This window comes from Triturus cristatus, chromosome 6 (genome assembly GCF_964204655.1).
Source record: "Triturus cristatus chromosome 6, aTriCri1.1, whole genome shotgun sequence".
Classification (NCBI taxonomy): Eukaryota; Metazoa; Chordata; class Amphibia; order Caudata; family Salamandridae; genus Triturus; species Triturus cristatus.
Genome location: NC_140589.1, coordinates 39,396,006 through 39,411,088, shown reverse-complemented (window position 1 = coordinate 39,411,088; position 15,083 = coordinate 39,396,006). Strand labels below are relative to the sequence as shown.

Sequence of the window (15,083 nt, the reverse complement as noted above, 5' to 3'; positions counted from 1 at the left end):
TTTCCAAGCAGCAGTTAGTAAAAAGACTGACATTTGACCTCTTTCCTTGCAGACACAGCAAATGTGTGAAGATAAAAACAAGATTTAAAAGGCATCTTTATTGCTCATTCACTTTCTGAATGAAAAGAACACCTGCTTCTTTGCAGTCTAAATTCACTCGCCAGATTGGACTAGTAGGTGCTAAAAATAGCTCGACCCGATAAAATTTGACTCGCAATTGCGAGTGGGCGAGTAGATTTTTCGAGGTCTGCGATGAAACACGTCAATAATCATTTTGATCACATAAAAGTTTAATATGAGTTTCACCAGAAACAACTTTGGGGAGAAAGGACCTCAATAGCCGCACTGATCATATTTTGCGCCGGATGATAGCAAAGATAAGATTTCAGTCCTGCTGGGTTGAATCAGGGACTCTTACTATACGTGCTTCCAAACTTGGGAGCAATTGTCGAAAATCTTATGACATTTCAATGAATCTTTAACAATTCCAGAGGTGCCGCCTCCTCATTTGGTTTTATGATGGGCCGAAATACAGGATGTCAGTGGTAATAAATCTTTGGTAATTGTAATCCATTCTCTTTTAGACATGTGTTTGCGAGATATTACAGATTCAGGCTGGATTAAGTGATAGTGTCACAGACATAAGGGGTTTGTTACCACGCATTAAGATTGTGCTAACAAAAGGAAGCCCTCCCAGGCGTCTGCATTTTTTAAATTAGTGGGACCACAAACTCTAGCATGATATCAACAAGGAGCAAACAGCCCGAGTGATGCTAAGGAAGAAAGGCTGGATTTTTAGAGAATAAAAAAAACCAAGCATTTACAATGCAATGGTCTTGGCATTGTTAAAGTTAGAGCTATTGGCATTGCTCATGACATTATTTTTGTTTATGTTGTTGTTTTTAAAAGATTTATAGAAACTGCATTGTTATTTACAATGTCAATAGCTTAATCACTCTCAAATGCTCCTGCAAGGGAAACGCTTTGTGTGCTCTTGCACTCCCCCCTACCCCTCCCACTTGTAGCGCGAGGCGCGCGCTTGTTTAAAACGAACGATGTGTATATTCACAAAGCGCTTACAGGCTGTGAAGTCAAAGAGCTATGAACACCAACCTCTGCGGCCCCCTTCTCTTCCTAAATCCATTGTTTATTTTTTTGCAGGTTGATATAGCGCAACCTCTACCCGAAGGTATTGGAGCGCTTTAAATGACCACCAGTTACCTTACACAAGACACATTCATTTTTTATAAACACGGGAAGATTAAGATATCACAGGATGCTGAACCAAGGCCGACACTCGAACCCTGTGCGTCAGCTCCAAAGTCGGCTGCTCTAGCCCTAAGTCTACGTCCTCTGTTTGAATTATAGGACCCACTGACCTGCCTCTTGACCTCGACCACTTAGGAGACTTTGAAGGCGAATTTGTTTAAGTTCTCGTGTGCCCTGATCCATGCGTGAGCAGCTCGCCGAGTTCAGGTTTTTCGCTGTGCCTTCTAAGACTTGTAGCCCTACTTTTAACTCATTCTTACAGGAGAATTATAAATCCGAACCTGTAACAAAAATACAATCTGGGTAGGATTAACTACCCTCGCAAGGACCAAGGAAACTACACGACCCATCATGCATCTGAGCTCACACTCATCATGTAAGCAGAACGCGTTGCCCCAAACAGTCAGAGGTTGTTAACTTTAATCTCCCCCCTCACAAGTACTCCCAAACGTTCCCTTCCCACCACAGCCGCACCACAATCACTATGTCTGCCAACTTCAGTGCTGAAAGGAGGTGCAGTAAAGGGGTAAGCTCAAAGATGATAGATCTGCCGGAGAGAAAAGAACCAATGTATAGTGTATGCTAACATTGTGAATACAATCCTCGAGACAAATAAAAGCTAAGATAATACAATTATAGAGCATTTATTTCCCCCCTCCCCCGCCCCTTTCATGGTATCATCTAGATTGCTGTTGAACAGTGGAGGGAGTGAGTAGAATGTCTTCTCACTGTGATAGAATCTCATGGGATCCTCGTTACATCATATGCCGACGACACCCAACTTGTCGTCTCTATTGACAAAAACCACTCGGGTGCTGAGCCCCGGTTTCAGAATTGTCTCACGGAGGTATTTCAGTGGTTGAATAAAAACCACTTGAGGTGCAACAGTGGTAAAACTGAAATTTTACCATTGGGCCAGGACCTACTCTTTTGCCCGAAGGATTGGTGGCCCAAAGACTCAGAGGCCCCACCTAGTGCAGTGTCTGCTGCGCGCAATCTGGGTGTGCAATTTGATGTAACTCTATCCTTTGACGATCATGTCAGGATTACGGCCGGGTGCTGTTTCGGTCTTATTAAATCCTTAAAGAAATTCTTTGACTTCCTCCCCATTGCCTCCAGGAAATCTGTCGTGGTAGCACTGATACTTTCCCGACTCGATTACTGTAATGGGTTGATGGCAGGAGTGAAAAAGTCCACCTTGAAGAAGTTGCAAAGTGTACAGCACGCGGCGGCAAGACTGGTGCTAAAACTGCCCAGGAGGTCCTCAGCCTCAACTGCACTAAATTCCCTTCATTGGCTGCCACTGCACAAGAGAATCCTTTTTAAACTTTTACTTACAGTTTTTAAATCTTTGAAAAATATAGGTCCTAAATACCTCGTCAAACGTTTTATTCATTATAATCCCGCACGATGCTTGCGATCTTCAGGCGCTAACCTCACCAGGATTCCGAGATACAAATACCAAACCAGGGGTGGAAGAACCTTTACAGTCCTAGCAGCTAGGGCCTGGAACAAACTGCCCTTAAGCCTCAGACTGACCGAGACCGAGCACCTCTTTAGGAAACAACTGAAGACCTGGGTTTACCAGCAATCTGATATCTCTGTGCTGGCAGCAATCTAGATTTTTCATCATCTGATCCCTATACGCACGCTCAGCGCCATGATGCTCCCTTCGGAGCGAAAGTTTGCGCTTTACAAATATCCAAAAATACAAATACAAATACATTAGCAGCCTCAGAACGATTAAAGGCTGTGTCACCTGCAGGACTATTTTTATCGACCTCGGAAAGATGACATGCCTAATTTGAATTATGATATTTATTATCTCCTAGGCCACTCGAATGACGCAGAAAGGGAGGACCAAACTAGGAGGCAAAAAAGGCAACTATGCAGTATAATGAGGCACTTTTTTATAGTATTGCTTCATTATTTTGTGTTTTTTTATACTTGCTAACACTTTCTGGCCAAAGATTTGACCTCATTAGTACCAGTTTAACAACCAAATACGGTCATAAACAACTGAAGGATGGATAACCAGTCAACCTTTGCGGGTGGCATTCTATTGTGCGGAAACAGGGGTCGCCACATATTTAGTAACGTTTGAAGCGATTCAGCTAGACGCATTGTTTGGTTAAAATCTGCAGATACAGCAGTGGATGGATCAAGTGGCAAATGGGGCAAATCTATAATTATGTGGAAAACGCTGCGACTGCAGAATCGCATAATTCAAGTGGCCCTGATTATATAGATCTCCGAAGGATAACAGGTTGAGTTTCACATATGGCTGTAAATATATCGACCTCGTAAGGATTGCGGCCTATATCTGCCCAATCGTGACAGCCTGGGTTTAACGGTACTCTTTGCAGTAGGGTCCCAACACACTGAGCTGCCTTTAGAGGGGTGACCTATAGCGCCTTGCCCATCACACGAGGGCACTGTGGGAGGTGCCAAGACTTGAAGGTTCGCCACCGCAGCGCCTCATGAATAAGCCACATCCTCCCGGCCTGGCAGAGTCTGGCGGCTCTTAAATTGCATCAGAAGCTTGTTAGCAAACAATAGAGCGCACAAGGGGCCGGGAGGGGCCGCGGGGGGTGGAAATGGTGCTGTAATTGGATAGGGCGGATGCACTGTACTTAAAGGTAGGGGGTAGGATCCGTGTCAAGCACCGGTACTGTGCCATAGCTGAGAGCTCCGTAAGGCTAACTGCAGGGGAAGAAGAGTGCACCTGTGGCACCCCACACACACTCACCTCGCACTCCCAGCTGGACCCGTGCGGACCCGGGGGTGCCAGGGCACCGCGCCCACTCTTCAGCGGATCCTTCGTTCTCCACCCACTGCAGCTGAGGGTGCAGTGCACAGAGGAGCCAAGGGCGCATAAGGAGCGGCACGGCAGGGACGGATCCTTGGACCTCCTTTCTGCAGCTCTGCCAGCACCGAGGACATCCTGGGGTACGGGGGACCCAACAGTGCGGCTCCAATGCAGGAGGATGCAGTCTTCCAAGATAAGGCTTAATATTGGAGCTTAGACCGTTCCCGGGGAATCCGGAACTTTGCACCGGGAGTTAAAGTGGTTTGCGCAAGATCACACGGTTGGTGTCAAGTGGAGAAACCAGGATTTAAACGTGTTATGGTTTGTGACCTGAGTTGGAAACGTAAACATCAGAGCACACCTCACCACAAGCTCCAGGTTGCGAGGATAGGGCAGCGAGAGCCATGAACACCGCTGCCTTTCTCCGAGGCGAAGCAGAAATGCCTCGGAGAAACGCAGCGGCGGTTTCGGATTCGGGGGCGTGTTTATCTTTTCTCTCCTCTTGCCATTGGCTGGAGGAGAGAAAAACACACCCAGCGAAAAGTAGCGAAAAAACACGCCCCCGAATCCGAAAAGGACGGGGCTTGTTTTGCGAGACAAAGATTCTTCTCCAATGGCTGGCCAGCATTTAAGAGGCCAGCCAATGGAGAAGAGGAGAGAAGAGGGGCGGGTTCAAGCCCCTCTTCTCCAAAACATTAAATATCGGAGCGAGACTGCGCAAGCGCAGCCTTCAAGCCGAGACCTAAAAAAGGCGTGGCTAAAAAGTGGAAAGAAGAGCACGGAACACGCCCCCAAATCTGAAAAAGACGGAGCCTATTTGGAGGGACGGCTCTCTCCTCCAATGGCTGGCCTCCGTTTAGGAAGCCAGCCAATGGAGGAGAGCCAAAAAGAGAGGCGGGCTAAATAGCCACTCTAAGCATCATAAGATCTCCGGACTTCCGGTTCTGCCTTCGGCAGAGCGGACGGTCCCTCGACCTAAAAAAAAACCTACAGAGGTTGAAATCGCAGACCAAATGAATTCAGATTTTTAGATCGAAAAAGAAGGGTATGCACTTTGCACAGATAGCAGCCATGCGCTTGATAGGGCTGCATGGTTTTATCTTTCAAAATGTGGTAGCTGAATGCTACGGTTATACAGTACATATAATTTTAATGTTGCTTTAGAACTAAGAAGCTTTATGTTATCCAACTTGTTGAAAGTATATTTGTTTACAATTGCTTTCTAATTGTATAGATATAACATTTTGTCCTCTGTAAGAAAGTAATTTTTCTTCCCCAAAGCTGCCAAGTTTTCAGATTGCCATGTGTGACATTTTCATTATTCCGGTCTAATTATGAGTGACATTTCAATGACTATGAGTGACACTTTCTCACGGGCAAAATCATGCAATAAAGACAAGGGAAACATCTAAATATCAGAAGTTACAAGCATTTGAGCACTGATAAACCCAAGGAACTTTAAACTGCTGCAAAGCTCTAGTAAAGGAAGGCCACTGACCTGTACTTGTGTGTCGAGGTCATGAGGTTGAAGACAGGCGTTGTCGGTTTTCCTGTAATTTAAGTCAGCCAGCGTCTGGCAGCAGCAGCAATTCCAGAGAGCCTGGTTGTCGAGAAAGTTACCAGTTACAAGTTGTGAAAAGAAACAATTTAATTGGCATATATAAATGTATAACTGGCGCCAGCGTTAACACAGCGCGCTAGCGCTACTGAGGGCCCCATACACACGGCAGATTTAACTGACGCCAGCTGCCTAAATATCATAAATTAATATATGTTGACAACCTGAATAATTATTTCAATTTCCTGTTAGCGGCGGGCGGCAATCATTTTCGCCGGCGCCCGCCTCCTTAGTCCACACTGACCAGCTGTTCCGAGTGAGTCGGCCTGTATAGTGTGACAGAGTCTGTCCTGGAGGCCTGTCCGCTGCACAACTGGGTGACAGCGCTTGACTTAAGCAACAGGCTCTGCAATATTAGGCAGTTGCTTGATCGTCTACCTGGAAATTCAGCGCCAAGATGCTCCTTCCGGAGCGACCGTTGCGCTCTACAAATACAAATTACAAATATAATTGAATTCGCTGTGGGCAACGCCCATAATGCCTGAGCCGCGGCCGGACGAGCTGGTGCGAGGAGCAGCAACCAGGCAAACGCCAGGAGTGCGGCCCAGGCCAGCGCTGCCCGCAAACCAGTACCCAGCCCCTCACAAATTCCCCACTGCCAGCAGGACGTAATGCCCCCCGCAGCGCCACGGGTGGCCAGACTTTTTACAACCCGACTGCCTAGCTCGGGTGTCTCATTGGGCACTCACCTCGTGAGGTCAGGCATTGTAGCAGAGCTGTGAGCCTGTCAGTCGCCCAAAGCTCAGCTTCGAGCACCCAAAGCCTGCGGGAGCAACTTGTGCAGGCCAGGGCGGCGCGCTGCAGCAGCCACTCTCCACACTTTTAGACAGTGCTTCAGCAGAGACACATAATGTGAAATGCATCAGATGACAATGCATTTCAGTTTTGTGATGCGGAGCACCACATTGAAATGCGTTAGTCTAACATCTGATGCGTGGTTCTGGGCAGGACTGCTTCCCGAAATATACTGTTCAACCAACCAATATGATAAAACAAGCATTGGCATAGCCAATAGGTCTCGTTTTTGGGACCATATAAGTGTTTAGCCATGCAACAGTTTGTGTTGTTGCACCAAGGATATTGTGCTGCTTAACTAAATAAATACTTATAAGGTCCCAAAAGCGAGACCTATTGGCTATGCCAATGCTTGGATACAAGGCGGAGGGGAAAAGGGTGCAAGGCAGAGGGGAAAAGGGTGCAAGGCAGAGGGGAAAAGGGTGCAAGGCAGAGGGGAAAAGGGTGCAAGGCAGAGGGGAAAAGGGTGCAAGGCAGAGGGGAAAAGGGTGCAAGGCAGAGGGGAAAAGGGTGCAAGGCAGAGGGGAAAAGGGTGCAAGGCAGAGGGGAAAAGGGTGCAAGGCAGAGGGGAAAAGGGTGCAAGGCAGAGGGGAAAAGGGTGCAAGGCGGAGGGGAAAAGGGTGCAAGGCGGAGGGGAAAAGGGTGCAAGGCGGAGGGGAAAAGGGTGCAAGGCGGAGGGGAAAAGGGTGCAAGGCGGAGGGGAAAAGGGGAGAAGGGTGCAAGGCAGAGGGGAAAAGGGTGCAAGGCCGAGGGGAAAAGGGTGCAAGGCAGAGGGGAAAAGGGTGCAAGGCAGAGGGGAAAAGGGTGCAAGGCAGAGAAGGATGCAAGGCAGAGGTGGAGGGGGAGATGGGTTCAAGGTGGAGAAGGGTGCAAGGCGGAAGGGGAGAAGGGTGCAAGGCGGAAGGGGAGAAGGGTGCAAGGCGGAGGAGGAGAAGGGTGCAAGGCGGAGGGGAAGGGGAGAAGGGTGCAAGTCGGAAGGGGAGAAGGGTGCAAGGCGGAGGAGGAGAAGGGTGCAAGGCGGAGGAGGAGAAGGGTGCAAGGCGGAGGAGGAGAAGGGTGCAAGGCGGAAGGGGAGAAGGGTGCAAGGCGGAAGGGGAGAAGGGTGCAAGGCGGAAGGGGAGAAGGGTGCAAGGTGGAGAAGTGTGCAGGTTGGAGGCGGAGAAGGGTGCAAGGCAGAGAAGGGTACAAGGTGGAGGGGGAGAAGGGTGCAAGGCGGAGGGGGAGAAGGGTGCAAGGGGGAGGGTGAGAAGGGTGCAAGGGGGAGGGTGAGAAGGGTGCAAGGCAGAGGGTGCAAGGCAGAGGGGGAGAAGGGTGCAAGGCAGAGGGGGAAAAGTGTGCAAGTCGGAGGGGGAAAAGGGTGCACGTCGGATGAGGAGAAGGGTGCAAGGCAGAGGGGGAGAAGGGTGCAAGGCAGAGGGGAAAAGGGTGCAAGGCAGAGGGGAAAAGGGTGCAAGGCAGAGGGGAAAAGGGTGCAAGGCAGAGGGGAAAAGGGTGCAAGGCGGAGGGGAAAAGGGTGCAAGGCGGAGGGGAAAAGGGTGCAAGGCGGAGGGGAAAAGGGTGCAAGGCGGAGGGGAAAAGGGGAGAAGGGTGCAAGGGTGCAAGGCCGAGGGGAAAAGGGTGCAAGGCAGAGGGGAAAAGGGTGCAAGGCAGAGGGGAAAAGGGTGCAAGGCAGAGGGGAAAAGGGTGCAAGGCAGAGAAGGATGCAAGGCAGAGGTGGAGCAGGGTACAAGGCGGAGGGGGAGAAGGGTGCAAGGGGGAGGGGGAGAAGGATAAAAGGCGGAGGGGAGAAGTGTGCAAGGTAGAAAAGTGTGCAAGTCGGATGGGGAGAAGGGTGCAAGGGGGAGAAGGGTGCAAGGGAGAGATGGGGCGAAGGGTGCAAGGGAGAGATGGGGCGAAGGGTGCAAGGCATAGAAGGGTGCAAGGCATAGAAGGGTGCAAGGCAGAGGGGGAGATGGGTTCAAGGTGGAGAAGGGTGCAAGGCGGAAGGGGAGAAGGGTGCAAGGCGGAAGGGGAGAAGGGTGCAAGGCGGAGGAGGAGAAGGGTGCAAGGCGGAGGGGAAGGGGAGAAGGGTGCAAGTCGGAAGGGGAGAAGGGTGCAAGGCGGAGGAGGAGAAGGGTGCAAGGCGGAGGAGGAGAAGGGTGCAAGGCGGAGGAGGAGAAGGGTGCAAGGCGGAAGGGGAGAAGGGTGCAAGGCGGAAGGGGAGAAGGGTGCAAGGCGGAAGGGGAGAAGGGTGCAAGGTGGAGAAGTGTGCAGGTTGGAGGCGGAGAAGGGTGCAAGGCAGAGAAGGGTACAAGGTGGAGGGGGAGAAGGGTGCAAGGCGGAGGGGGAGAAGGGTGCAAGGGGGAGGGTGAGAAGGGTGCAAGGGGGAGGGTGAGAAGGGTGCAAGGCAGAGGGTGCAAGGCAGAGGGGGAGAAGGGTGCAAGGCAGAGGGGGAAAAGTGTGCAAGTCGGAGGGGGAAAAGGGTGCACGTCGGATGAGGAGAAGGGTGCAAGGCAGAGGGGGAGAAGGGTGCAAGGCAGAGGGGGAGAAGGGTACAAGGCAGAGGGGGAGAAGGGTGCAAGGCAGAGGGGGAGAAGGGTGCAAGGCAGAAGGGGAGATGGGTGCAAGGTGGAGGAGGAGAAGGGTGCAAGGCGGAAGGGGAGAAGGGTGCAAGGCGGAAGGGGAGAAGGGTGCAAGGCGGAGGGGTAGAAGGGTGCAAGGCGGAGGGGTAGAAGGGTGCAAGGCAGAGGGGTAGAAGGGTGCAAGGCAGAGGGGGAGAAGGGTGCAAGGCAGAGGGGGAGAAGGGTGCAAGGCAGAGGAGGGTGCAAGGCGGAGGGGGAGAAGGGTGCAAGGCGGAAGGGGAGAAGGGTGCAAGGCGGACGGGGAGAAGGGTGCAAGGCGGAAGGGTGCAAGGCGGAAGGGGAGAAGGGTGCAAGGCGGAGAAGGGTGCAAGGTGGAGGGGGAGAAGGGTGCAAGGCAGAGGGGTAGAAGGGTGCAAGGCAGAGGGGTAGAAGGGTGCAAGACAGAGGGGGAGAAGGGTGCAAGGTGGAGGAGGGTGCAAGGCGGAGGGGGAGAAGGGTGCAAGGCGGAAGGGGAGAAGGGTGCAAGGCGGAAGGGGAGAAGGGTGCAAGGCGGAAGGGGAGAAGGGTGCAAGGCGGAAGGGGAGAAGGGTGCAAGGCGGAAGGGGAGAAGGGTGCAAAGCGGAAGGGGAGAAGGGTGCAAGGCGGAGAAGGGTGCAAGGCGGAGGGGGAGAAGGGTGCAAGGCGGAGGGGGAGAAGGGTGCAAGGCAGAGGGGTAGAAGGGTGCAAGGCAGAGGGGTAGAAGGGTGCAAGGCAGAGGGGTAGAAGGGTGCAAGGCAGAGGGGTAGAAGGGTGCAAGGCAGAGGGGTAGAAGGGTGCAAGGCAGAGGGGTAGAAGGGTGCAAGGCAGAGGGGTAGAAGGGTGCAAGGCAGAGGGGTAGAAGGGTGCAAGGCAGAGGGGTAGAAGGGTGCAAGGCAGAGGGGTAGAAGGGTGCAAGGCAGAGGGGTAGAAGGGTGCAAGGCAGAGGGGTAGAGGGGTGCAAGGCAGAGGGGTAGAAGGGTGCAAGGCAGAGGGGTAGAAGGGTGCAAGGCAGAGCATGAGGAGCGTCTAGCACGGTGGTACTCAAAGTACGGCCCGCTTGCCACTTGTGGCCCGCCAGGCCATTCCACGCGGCCCCCGTGGAAATCAGCAGGCACAGAATCGGCACAATTTCTACCTCTTGTAATACCTCGGGCCGCATTTGCCGGGAAAAGCATGAAAAGAGCATGCGATGACAACCAGTGCTCACCCGTAGCCCCCACCCTCACCTGCCTCTCTGGCGTCTCTTGCTCACCCTGCTATTGAGGCTGTGCTGCCTGTACATGCGGTTCACAGTGTGGCCTCTTTAATCTTTTAATTGGTGCCGGTAAAACAGAGCGGTCTCTGTAGTTAAATTTATGTTTTTAAGGCCCCTGGTTAGGGTTTCAGTGGAACCTGGACTTTCCTTCCTCATGGTGTCAGAGCAGGGACGTAGTGTAAACAGAATAAATAAAATAAGGATCCAGCAATGTCCTCACGTGAATCCATGGGCTGCTCCTAGCCTTTTGTTTTATGGCATGACTTCACTTTAAGTACATGAGATGCTACAGGCTCTCGTTTCACAACAGTGGTGCTAATGTTTACAGGTGGAATTGGGAGATATACACTTCATACACAAAGTCGTATGCCTCGGAAGCAGCCCAGCAGGATAATTATATTTAAATTCCAGCTTCCGTACTTTATTAAATTGTGCGATTCCGAGTGAAAGATTTATGTGCCTGTGTTGCGGACAATATTTCTAACATTTATTACAGGCAATTTAGCTTGCTTCACTTAAGAAAGTGTATTAATTTATAGTCATCCAACACTACCTGTCTGAGTCGTGGCACAGATGTAGCATCAGGTCTTTTATGCTGCAGAATTGAACAGCAAATAGTTATTGGTTTTGGCACGCATTAGCTGGAGTCAGAGCTGAGGGGACAGGGGCACAGTGTGTACATAGAGATTAATGGGTAGAGATAAGGGGAAGGGGCAGAGAAAGGAAAAACAGAGGGACTCCATATGAGTAAAGCATAAAGCAGAATGAAAAGTGCAGTGAGGAGGTATGGAAAGGTTAGGGGTCAACAGAAGAGAGCGAGGGAGTAGGAGCAACGTGAAATATGAGCGCAGAGTAAGGGTATTGCAGGTTATGAGGAGCGTGAGGGGACAGGAGCAGAGTAAGGACAGGAATAGTGGGCTGCTCTACACCTAAGGACTATATTGAGCGATATATATGGAAGGTGAGTGCTAAGTCAGGGACTAGGCAAGGAAATAGTGAGGGGTACGACAATAATGGAACCAACAGCTATGAGCTGGCAGCAAAGTGAAGGGAGGCAGTGAAGTGAAGGTGTAAAGCAGAACTGCAGGAAGGACAAAGGGAGTGGCTTATCAGCAGAGTAAACCTTCAGTAGAGCGAAGGTGTACAGGCACAATCAGTGGGTAGGCGCTGAGTGACGCAGTAGGGCACAACGAGAGGGTAGGCTTAGAGTGGTGCGTTAGCGTGCAATGAGAGGTTAGGCCTTGGATGAGGTGTTCAATGAGAGGCTAGGCCGTTTGATAGGGTATGAGGAGAGTGAGAGAAATAATGCTGAATAAAATAGACAAGTGTGGCACCAAAAAGGTGTGACTAGATGGGGTAGAGTGTGATGGAAGGAGAGCACGAGCAGCATTAAAAAGTCAAAGTGTGGAGAGAGTGAATGCAGGTTAAAACGTTGGTGCCCGAGTAGGCGCAAAATGACAGGCTATGAGCATAGTGAAATAGAAGGCCAGGAAATGAGTATAAGCAGTGATGAAGAGTAGAATAATGAGGTTGCAGGGTCAGACAGAGGAAGCAGAGAGGTACTGGAAGCAGACTGAGATTATAGTAATAGAAAGCGGGGGTAGGGGCAGTGCGAGCGGCATTTATAAGATAAGGAAAGAACCAAGGGTCGGGGGAGAGGTATAATGAGTGGTGTACATTGAGGGTAAAACAATAAAAGAGTAAAGTTATGACAGAGTGCCAGGCTGTGGGACGGGTTAGGAAAAAAGTGAATTATTAAGACCAAAGTGGTGGGTAGAGGTAGGATGAGGGGTTAGAGTAGAGGAATATGGCAAGAATGAAACAGTCATATGGTAAGGAAGGGTAGGGTCCTAGTTAGAGCGCAGGGTCAGAGTTAATGCATAGGATCACAGCGGACCCTAGGGGCAGTCATTGAGTGTAGGGCTCAGGAGCGGACCCTAGGAGCAGAGGCATTGAGTGTAGGGCTCAGGAGCAGACCCTAGGCGCAGAGTCACTGAGTGTAGGGCTCAGGGAAGATTAGTAGTAGACGTGCTGCCTGATACATGCATTATTATGAAATGACATGCACCTACCTGAGATGACAGTCATTTTAGAGATGACACTACAATACCTCTGCTGCACTGTTGGGCAAGCTCATTGACTACGAGAAGGCAGCGTGAGAAGGCAGCAGGTCTCTTGCCCATCATGCTGGTCATTGTGCCATTGTAAATGTGCATTACAGCCTGAGTACATGAATGCATGTATTGTGTGGGCCTGTGCATACACATTTATGCATGTACTGTCTAGGTCCATTAAGAATATGGCAGCCTGCTGTCACTGATGCTTGTATTGCCTGGGGTTACATGCATATGGTAAATTTCATGAGCTTCGGTGTGCACAGCAGGTGGACAGAGGACAGGAAACCTACCTCTGTAAATGCACCTTGCATGTACGCTTCTGAGTTTTGCTAGATGATCTTAGGGCTTGGTACTGTAAACTCTCAACGGGGCCATTAAGGGTTGTTCGGAGCGACTTTAAGAGGCATAGGGGTATGAGTTGTGTCTTCTGAGAGACAAATAAAGGGTGTGTCCAAGTGTCTTTGCAACTGAGGGCCTAAGAGCAGGGAACTGGGTGATTTTCAAAACAAGGCAAAGATGGAAAACTATGGTCAGAAGAAAAAATATATATATATTGACAGTATTTATTTGGGGTCCATACATATATCACATTTCGAATGTCTAGTAATGTTTTGAAAAGAGGGTGATTTTTTTTTACCCTGCCCCCACTGACCTCTCCCCTCCCACCGACCCCATCGCTCAGGTCCATCTGTGCGGCCCTCGGCCACAAGCCAGACTGCAATTTTGGCCCCTGAGAAAAGGTTTGTGAGTACCCATGGTCTAGCAGCACCAGGCCTGTCAGCAGTTTTTACGGACCCCTATACAAACTGCATAGATTTTATAGCACAAGCACCGGTGCTGTCAAAGCGCAGGGTCTGAGGGAAAAAGAGTCCCTTTGGCAGTCCTTGAGTGTCTGTATCAAGGTATGACTACATCAGTGCTCCCTTTACACGCGGTATCGCAATCAGCGGCTGTCTCCTCCCGCGTGTGGCGGTGTCTGGGGCCTCAGAATATATTATGATGGTGCCGAGGCCTGTAAACAGCAGCAGGCTAGGTATTAGCGAGAACATGCTCTGCATACAGCGTGGACCCGCTCTCACTCAGAGCCGCCCGGGTCAGACACGGCTGGGGCTGGAAGCTTCTCATCACAGCCAGCGTGATTACCAAGGAGACGTGTCCTTGGCAACCACTGGTCCCAAATTCATTCTCTGCAGGTCTCACTAGGGAAGCAGCCGATCCCGAGCTGGCGGGGGCCCGAGGGGCGGCCGTACAGGGCTATAGTCAGAGGGGCCCTTATGAGGGCAGTAACTTCTGCTGGTAGCGAGAGGAGGGGGGCGGGGGTGCACAGCGAGGGATACAGGTGAGAGGGGGGAGAGTGTGGAGTGATAGAAGGGGGTGAGAGTGGGCACGAATGGAGGGAGGGCGCAGAGAGATTCAAAAGGGGGCTCTGGTGAAAAGGGGCAAGCAGGAGGGTTTCAAGGTGGGGAGGGGTGAATGTAGCAGAGAGAGGAAGAGAAACAGGAGAGAGGTGTGATGGGGAAGGCGGCACAGGGAGGGATACAGGTGAGAAGGGTGTAAAGGAGTGTGGAGGGGAGTTATCAAAACGAAGTAAAGAGAGGAGCCAGGTGAGTAAGAGAGATGTAAATATTTTAGAAAAAGAAGGCATCAGGGAGCGAGAGAGAGAGAGACAGGGATGGGGCTTGTGAAAAGGGGAGATGTGAGAGAAAGTGACTGAGGATGAAACCGATGCAGACAGGTGTGGTAAATATTTCGTTACCGGTACTATTTTTTATGCGGTAAAGTCTATTAAGAATAACTCAGTAAATATAAGAGGCAGAATCCGTGGTATTAGAGGTTTTAAAATGCTTTATTCCTATAAAAAGGAAGACAATTCGAATTGTGGGCCTTCTATTCCATCACCACGAAAGTTCAGGAAGGAAGGGAGCATATATTATTGACAGGTAATCATTTTTATAGAAAAGGCATTACAGTGAAACAGATGCAAGAGGCGTGACAGCTGATAGTACAGAAAAACTGTGCATACGTAACTAATAGAGGCGTAAACATGGGTGTAACTAAAATACGTCATTAAACATGATGTCACAAGTGGGTGGATCCATAAAAGAATCCTGCAATGTCAGCAGAAATGTTTGGCAGAGATGCGCGCGCAGCCGCATGACGTGTGATTGACGTGCAACTAGAGGGTGAAGGGGACTTGACATTTAGCTCTACATGTGGAGACAGAAGTCTGGGGTTATGTCAACCTAATCCCAAATCATATCTAATATCCTATGTTTAAAGAACTGTGTTATCCAAAAGGAAAGGTCTCTTAGGATAGAATCTTATTCTATACTGACTATACTGACTGCTAGTGCGTGTACAAGCGTCTAAGTGTCTACACTAGATGCGAGGGGGTAGGAATATTCCATGGTAACGGGGCTATGAATTACTTGCATGAGGACAGCGAGGCCTGGCCCTTTGCACGGTAGCTGGAGGAATGTTTACCTAAACTACTAGACAGGAATGCATCGGATGAGGAGCGAAGGAGATAATCTCGAAGGTGAAATACAGTTTTTGGCAGGCGACAGGCTGGATCAGGCACCGTTAGCCGCGCAAGGAGTAAGACAAAGTTCATGGTCACAGATGCAGGCTCAGACTGGAG

At 50.5% G+C, this 15,083-nt stretch overlaps 1 protein-coding gene across 3 annotated transcripts in view; it reads right to left on the bottom strand.

Moving 5' to 3' along the window:
* Nucleotides 1-15,083, bottom strand: part of LOC146813715 (uncharacterized) — a 121,721-nt gene that overhangs the window by 83,053 nt on the left and 23,585 nt on the right. For all 3 annotated transcript variants that reach the window (XR_014962890.1, XM_085610209.1, XM_085610210.1), the window contains exon 2: nt 5,577-5,678. The gene's annotated coding sequence lies outside the window, so the exon portion shown is untranslated. The remainder of the gene's footprint in view (nt 1-5,576; nt 5,679-15,083) is intronic.